Consider the following 7,484-nt stretch of genomic DNA (forward strand, 5'->3'; position numbering starts at 1 on the left):
CGTCACTGAGAGTGACGCGCACCTCCTCGATCGCCGTTTCGAGTGCGCCGCCACCCGTTGGCGGCGGCGGGATCGGCACGCCGCTGCGCTCGGCCTCGACCTCCCGGCGCGGAAGTCCGGCGGCGCGGGGTAGCCCGCCGCGTGCGAGTCGCCCCTCCCATTGGTGGAGAGAGCGGCGGCGAAGCCGTTGTTGGCCGCACCGTCGTTCGCCATTGCTGGTTCCTTCGAGTTCGGGGATGATTTGGGGAAGACGAGCGAGGAGGTGAATGCGGGGCGATCGGGGTAGTTCGGCGATAAATAGCGGTAGCGCGCATGAAACCGAGGCGACGGCATTAACTCGCCGCGTGGAAGCTACGCGTCCGGCGAATCTTGACCAGCGAGGCTTTACTGACGCAGCGAAAGACGATGCGATGAGGACGACGATCGGTGTCTCTCGCCGACAAGTTGGGGCCACCAGACGCGCGGGAACGTTTCGCGCGCTTTCGTTTCGTCCGGAGTCCCCGAGCGCGCCCCGGGGGGCCGGGGATGGCGTGGACTCGCCGGATGGATGAAGGGTCAAATTCGGACGAAAACGAGGAACCGGGGGCGCGACTGGGCCGAATTACGCCGTCCGGATGGAAAAAACGCTCGCCTGGGGCACGAGTGGAGATGCTCTTACCTAGACACACGCTGCTCTCCTCTCCGTTGTTTAACATCGTCCGGTGAATGATGACCGATTGACTAGATAGGGATAGGATAGCGCGATCATGCTCCACTCGTTCAAACGTAGTAGCACTAGTCTGGCAATAATTCACAGACACTTTAATTGCCGTCTTTAGGAGCAAGACAAAGACACTTTGCGTCGTTGCAGTTATGGTTGGAGAACGTCGGGTGCTTCAGTGCTTGGATATGCTGGCTCGGGCGGTTTTCACCCTTTGTTTACGACCAGTGGCAGGTGGCGGTACAACTAGTCCAAGGTTTGGGTTGTATCTTCACACAAAAGCGATAGGACGCGGCTAAGCAGCATCCGGTGCTGGTTTGTCCAACCCAGCATCCGGATGCTGGTTTGCCCGACCTAGCATCTGAGTGCTATTCTGGCCGATTCAGCACCTGATCAGGAAAAACAGAAATATGTCTCATACAAAGAAATCTGTACAACATCTGTATGAAAAGACCCATGGAGGGCTTCTCATCGTATGGTACACATACTAACCCACGCCACTATGAGTCTGATCGTACCAGCTATCATACGAATTTCATATAGCATTGCTCAAGGAAAAAAGAGAGATCACACATAAGGGAAATTCAGCGGACAACAACGCGCGATATCTCTTGGCGAACTACTCCCACTCTTCTTACTCCTCCAAATACTTGTCTTCCTCCTCATCTCCATGTAGATCTCGATTTCACCGAAAACTACGACTTCAGCAGATCACAAATGAACACATGATATCCCCATGCAGGAAAACAACTTAGCACCAATGTTAAGGAAACTTTAATACTAGATAGAAAGCAACTTCGCATCAATGTTTAGCAAAATTAAACATTACTAGAAAACCAGTGCATCTAAAAGGAATATATACCCCGTAGCTGAATTCTATCTGAAGTGACATATAAAAAAATATATTATCGTATCTACCAAAATTATCTCCATACCCACAATGGTATGGTAGCTACTCACGCGACGCATATCCAGCATAGTTAAGAGGCAAAAATCCTGTTTTTAACAGCGGCGGCATACACAAGTACACAACTTTATCCACTTCTGCCATGAACTACATGTCTACATCACGTATTTCCCTTGGCAACTCCCTCTTACTCACTTGTTCCTTCGTTTACCGGAAATTGAGATCGAGACGGGAAAATCTTGGACCGGATGATCCTGGCGCTGGCCACCGCACGGGAGATGATTTAGGGTGTGTTTGGTTTGTGCCCATGATTGCCCCACCAAAATTTTGGCTAGCCAATATTTTGGTTGAGCTATTCCTTGCCCACAAGTTGGCCAACATTGGCTAAAAAATTGAACTAGAGTTGGTAGTGGAACATTGGCAAGCCAAAAAATTGGCAACTATCCAAACAACAACCAATCTTTTGGTCATGACCAAAAAATTGGTAGGGTATGATTTGGTAACAATCCAAACACACCCTTAGTTGTCTGTCAGTGTTTGATTTCCATTCCCATCCCCTCCAATTGAGCATGCCCCTTTGCGTCATCTGCAGAAGGCACCAGGCGTGGCCTCGAGGAGCCGTGCGTACGGCGAGCTCATCTTCCAAGGCGAGCTCATCTTCCAACCCAGCTAGATGCCCTCCCCTTCTTCCATGGAACGGGCACGGCAGGTAGATTGTCCAGCTCCACTGCCATGGTGAGTTCCTTCCCCTTCCTCCCACGCACACGACACCATGCCCCCTTCAAATCCCCACACATCGAGGATCTCACCGGAGTCGTTTTTCCCGCGCGTTCCCGAGTAGGACGAGCTTCAGCTCGCGGGCGACGCGCCCTGCGCTCTCCTAGAGATGCGCCTTGCGCTTCCCTGCTGAATCGACCGTGGAGGCTCCCACGGCGGGGAAGCAGAGGACCCTGCTGAATCGACCGTGGAGGCTCCCACGGCGGGGAAGCAGAGGAGGACAAAGGTGGGAGATCCTCTCGAGCCTCGAGCTCTAGGCGGCGCAGAAGAGGCGGGCCCATTGTTTCACGCGGTGGTGGGGCTCGGGGAGAATTGACCGTGGAGGCTCCCACGGAGACGGAGGGGAAAGTAGAGGAGTACGGATTTGAGAAAATAATAAGAACGAAACGGTACGGTGGCAATCTCCAGTAGTGTGGGATTTGGTGGGAGGGTAAAATGGTCCAAATAATTGTTGGACGAAAATTTTGGCAGAAACTTTAGCTCCTTTATTATTAGGTATAGACTAGAAATCAACTTAACAAGGAAGCAGCAAGCTAATTAAACTGGATATTCAACTTACGTTGGTCAGGGGCCGCGGCGGGCTTGCGCTCACGAAGGCATTGCGGGCGCCGTAACCTGCTCGAGATAGGCGCCATGGCCTCCTTCACCACCGCTCGAGATGGTATTAGCCACGCCGCCCAGGATCCACCGCTTCCCGGTACAACTTAGCAATATCACAAATAAGGACCTTAAGCATGTTGACAAGGCAACTTAATTAGAACAGTGACCAACTTCAAACAAAGGCACGCAAGGGGAACAAACTTCAGACAAAGTTGCTCCATGAAATCCAAAAGGTAACAAAATCATACACTCCTAAAACCTAGGTTCCTAGAATTAGATCCTTCAGAATCTAGGTAGCAACAAAGTAGATCCCACAACAAAATCGCAACCCTGCTACACCCTTGATGCTTTGCCTAGAGAAAAAATCATAGCCTGTACCAACAAAGCACCATATGTAAAAGCAAATTAGCAAAGGGAAGGCTCTCCATTGATTGACATTATGTGCAATTAACTTGGGGCATGCGTGTAGCAACAAGGCATTGTATGTAAAATCAAGCGAAAAACTCTCCATTGATCGATATTATGTGCAATCAACTAAGTACATTCGTGAAATAACAAAGTACTACGTGTAAAACTAACTTAGTTGTATCACAAAAACAATAGAAAGAACAAACCTAGAACAGCTAATTAAATACATATGTGATCCCAGGTTATTGACAGGGAGACAACAAAAAACATGCACCAGCTTAGTTGTATTCATATATGACCAAGTGTATGTAACAAAGAATAAACCTGGGACAGCTCCTAGGATGAGTTGCTGCTGGCATTGCTTTATTTGCATCCATACCCAACTGGCATGCAACTAGAGCAGCCGTAGTTGATGCACTCGTTCAATGAGCTACCGCTTGTGCAAAAAGACAGGATGGGACAAATATTGCTGGAAATACAGTCAATGTACTTAGGATAAATAGTTAAGATAACTAAACAACAACCACTAGGGGAAATTCAACATTAAAATTTATGTAAAATATAGAGGAGTGTCGAACAACTTAATAAGTCCAATCTACAATTGAAAATGCAAGTGTATTTTCAACCAAGGTGACCTACAAGCATGGAGTCGTGATCCCTTGGTTCATAAGCAACTTAGGAGGAAGTGTAAAACAACTTAAAGTAAAGTGGATAATCAACTTAATAAAAACAACAAAAGCAACTTAGGATAACGTAGAAAGCAACTTAAGCTAAAGCGACTAATCAATTTAGTTAAATGGGAGAAGCAGCTTAGGATAAACTGGAATGCAACTTAAGCTGAAATGACTAATCAACTTAAGCTAGTCATTAACCAACTTAATGTAATGGAATAAGCAACTTAGGATCAAGTGTAAAGCAACTTGATGATGATGCTAAAACCTCAAAGTAAAAGTAGATGCTAGACATCAAACTAAAAAGTATGATGTGGAAACCAACTTTAGTATATTCAACAAACAATTTAGTTAAGTTGAAACAAACAACTCAATCAAATCAGTATGCAACATAAAGGGTATTGCTAAATATCAAGCTAAATTGGAAGATAAAATCAACCAAAGCATGCTGCCAAAAAGGAAGAACAGATGAAAAAACCTATCGATTAACCATGATGATGACAACAAACGCCAGCATACTTTTTATCATCATTGCAAACTCTGCGATCGGTCGGTCGGTATCTAAAATGTCTCCTGACGAGGTCAGCTGTCATTTTATGTGATCCATCCAGCATTGCAGCTCTGTCCATGCTATGTGTCACTCATGGTGCAAGCTAGCTCATAGATCCACAGAAGAGAGGATCGTGAATATGTAAACAACATAGAAAGTTGGAAATGTGGTAGCAAAAACAGAGAAGTTGAAAACACAGCCAAAATAGTAAAGCGAAATACTACAGTTCAGAAAAAGTAACTCAGCCTGCCACAAGCTTGGGCAGTTCCTGGTTACGACTGAAGATGCTTCTCACCATGGTTAACATCAAAACTAAACTAGATGTTAAAAATCAATCTAGAAAACCATGGCGTGAAAGGCAAATTTAGCTATATGTAGTACACAACTTAACCATGTTGAACAAACAACTCAGTTAAAGTAGTATGCAACTTAAGCATGTTGAACCATAAAAGGCAAGTAGCAACTTAGTTATTTTCAGTAATCAACGTAACCATGGTTTTTTCACGAAAGCGCAAAAAGCATTGCGATTCAATGCATTGATAGGAAGAGTGGTGACTGCAAGCCAACACACTTGATCACTCTAGACAAGAACACGAACAACAATGTGACACACGTTACAACCGACACCACCAATCTATCATTGGCCTAGATACCATCTACACAAACACAGACACCACAACCTCCCAAAGCCCTCTAAGGGGAAAGAGAAACTCAGATAATGCAAAGAAAGGCGGTCTCAGACCACTCCCGCTATGGGGAATCAATGGCGTTGCGGACGGACGGACTCGCCTCGCATCAGCAAATGAACAATCAAACTTAATGAAAATCAATATCAAACTTAACCATTTGTTCAAAAAAGAACTTAGAAATGTTGACCACGTAAGATAAACAACTTACTTAAGGGTATGAGAAACTTAGTTACCGTGGATAATCAACTTAATTAAGCAACTAGAAACTCTACTAAAGTGAAACATAGCATGGATATTGCATCAAAACAAAACTTGATAAAAATGAGTCGTAAACAACTTACTTAAGGATATGGACAATTCAATTACCGTGGATAATCAACTTAAGTAAAGTGGCTAGCAACTCTACTAAAGAGGGTTCAAGCGGTTTAACAGAAGAGAAGGGGGCGAGATGCACCTAGCAGTCAGTTGTAGTCGTTCTTATCCCCGGCATGATCCGAGCGTCGGTCCTGAACCTGCCTCCGTGCATCCTTGCCACTCACCAACCGCATCGTCCGTGCATGGACAGCTCGAGTGTCGTGATTAGCTAGTGAAGGATGCTGCTCCTTTATGGAGACAGTGTTGCTAGAGAAATAAGTAAATCGAAGCAGTGTAATAACTAATTGGGGTGTGATAGATTTGTGTCTGAATTTGCTATGTACATCAACAACATCAGAAGGTGATTCGATCAGTATTCACCCTGCAGCCATTTGTTATCATAGGTGTATTTTTCTTCCCTAAACCTTCCTAAGATGAGAGGTATAAGAAGCGACCTTGGACGCTCTCCCTTATCCGCTACAGTAAGGGCGACTTTTTCCCCTCCCGCAGATCCACCTCGCCGCCGGTGATTCGCCGGTTCCCCCTCCCTCCGGCGGCCGCTCCGGCGGCGGGAGGGTGGGGGAACCTCGTTTCCCAGCTGTTCATAGTGTAGGAGCTGTAGGGTGCCTCGCCGGCGGCGTCATGGAGTTGGTGGCGGGCCGGCTTTTGGTTTTGCAGGTGGTGTTCGTCCTCTCCGGCGATGGAGCTCGGTGCAGTTCTATGGTGGAGCACCCCCTTCCTCGCGCTCGCGTTCCCCGGTGGACGCCATGCGCGTTGTTCCCCAATCTGGAGCTCGACGCGGGGGTTCCAGGCAGAATAATCGAGCCGGCTGATGTTGAATCAAGGGAGCTTGGCGACCGGCAGCGCAGGATGGAGGCTCTCCGGAGTTCGAGGACCGGCGACTTCCCGTCCGCCAGGGGTCATCTTCGTGTCCAAGGCGTTTGTGAAGATGCGGCGGCGGCGCGCCGCCGGAACGTGCTGCTCTGCGGTGGTTGCTTTGCTTTACAGAGGGGCTTGTGTGTTATTTTGATCTTTGTGGAGATCCTTTCTGTAATTTCCTTGTTTTAATATCAGTGGTTATCGCAAAAAAAAAAAACCTTCCTAAGATGAACATCTACGCACACATTACTGCACGCACCTAGGCCGGCACCTCTCACTCACATGTGGTTCAATCCATCCGTGCTATACAATCCTAATTCCACACACATGGAGATAAGCATGTAAAGGATTAAATAAGCTAGTTCTACACACGTTGATGGCTGTAGAGTTGGGGTAAACACGGGAGTACTAGAGTCATGACATCTGCAGTAACAGTTCTGAAGAATATTAAAAAAACACGAGATGGTGTGGCTTCTACCTTGAGAGGACAGCGGGAGCTATGCTCTTGCAGCAGAGATGAGGAGGCAGCAGATGAGTTCCCCGGCGGCATTGAGGGCGGCCACGTGGGACCATGGGATCCCGATATGCGCCTAGCTTGTCAGGGACGAGCCGCCTGGAGGCCTTGACGCCCCGTGCTGGTTCGGCGGCGGCAGGGAGATGAGCTCGTGGGGCTCTTCTTTGGTGGCTGGTCGGCCAACATCCCGCCGGGCGTCGGTGGCCGGAGATGAGGTTGGGAGGTCAGTACCAATTCGCGGTGGCAGGCTCGCGGCCATCGGTGTTCACCCGATCTGCCGTCTCGCTTGTAGTTGGGGCTCGTGGCAGGAATGGGAGGGGGGTCTGAAGGGCGAGTCCTTCTATGGAGTGGAGGGGTCGATGACGGAAGCGGAGGTCCCTCGCGGCGCGGCGGAGAGGGCGAGCCGGCGAGCATGGCGGCTGTCGCACTGGAATG

At 48.2% G+C, this 7,484-nt stretch overlaps 1 long non-coding RNA gene across 1 annotated transcript; it reads right to left on the bottom strand.

Annotated features, from left to right (window-relative positions):
- Positions 1-1,092: 1,092 nt before the first annotated feature.
- Positions 1,093-3,072, bottom strand: LOC127336484 (uncharacterized). The gene is made up of 2 exons (XR_007873345.2): positions 2,944-3,072; positions 1,093-1,401 (listed from the first exon to the last, which is right to left on the bottom strand). It is a non-coding gene; the product is annotated as an uncharacterized lncRNA (long non-coding RNA).
- Positions 3,073-7,484: the final 4,412 nt, after the last annotated feature.

Source organism: Lolium perenne, chromosome 2, assembly GCF_019359855.2.
Source record: "Lolium perenne isolate Kyuss_39 chromosome 2, Kyuss_2.0, whole genome shotgun sequence".
Taxonomy (NCBI): domain Eukaryota; kingdom Viridiplantae; phylum Streptophyta; class Magnoliopsida; order Poales; family Poaceae; genus Lolium; species Lolium perenne.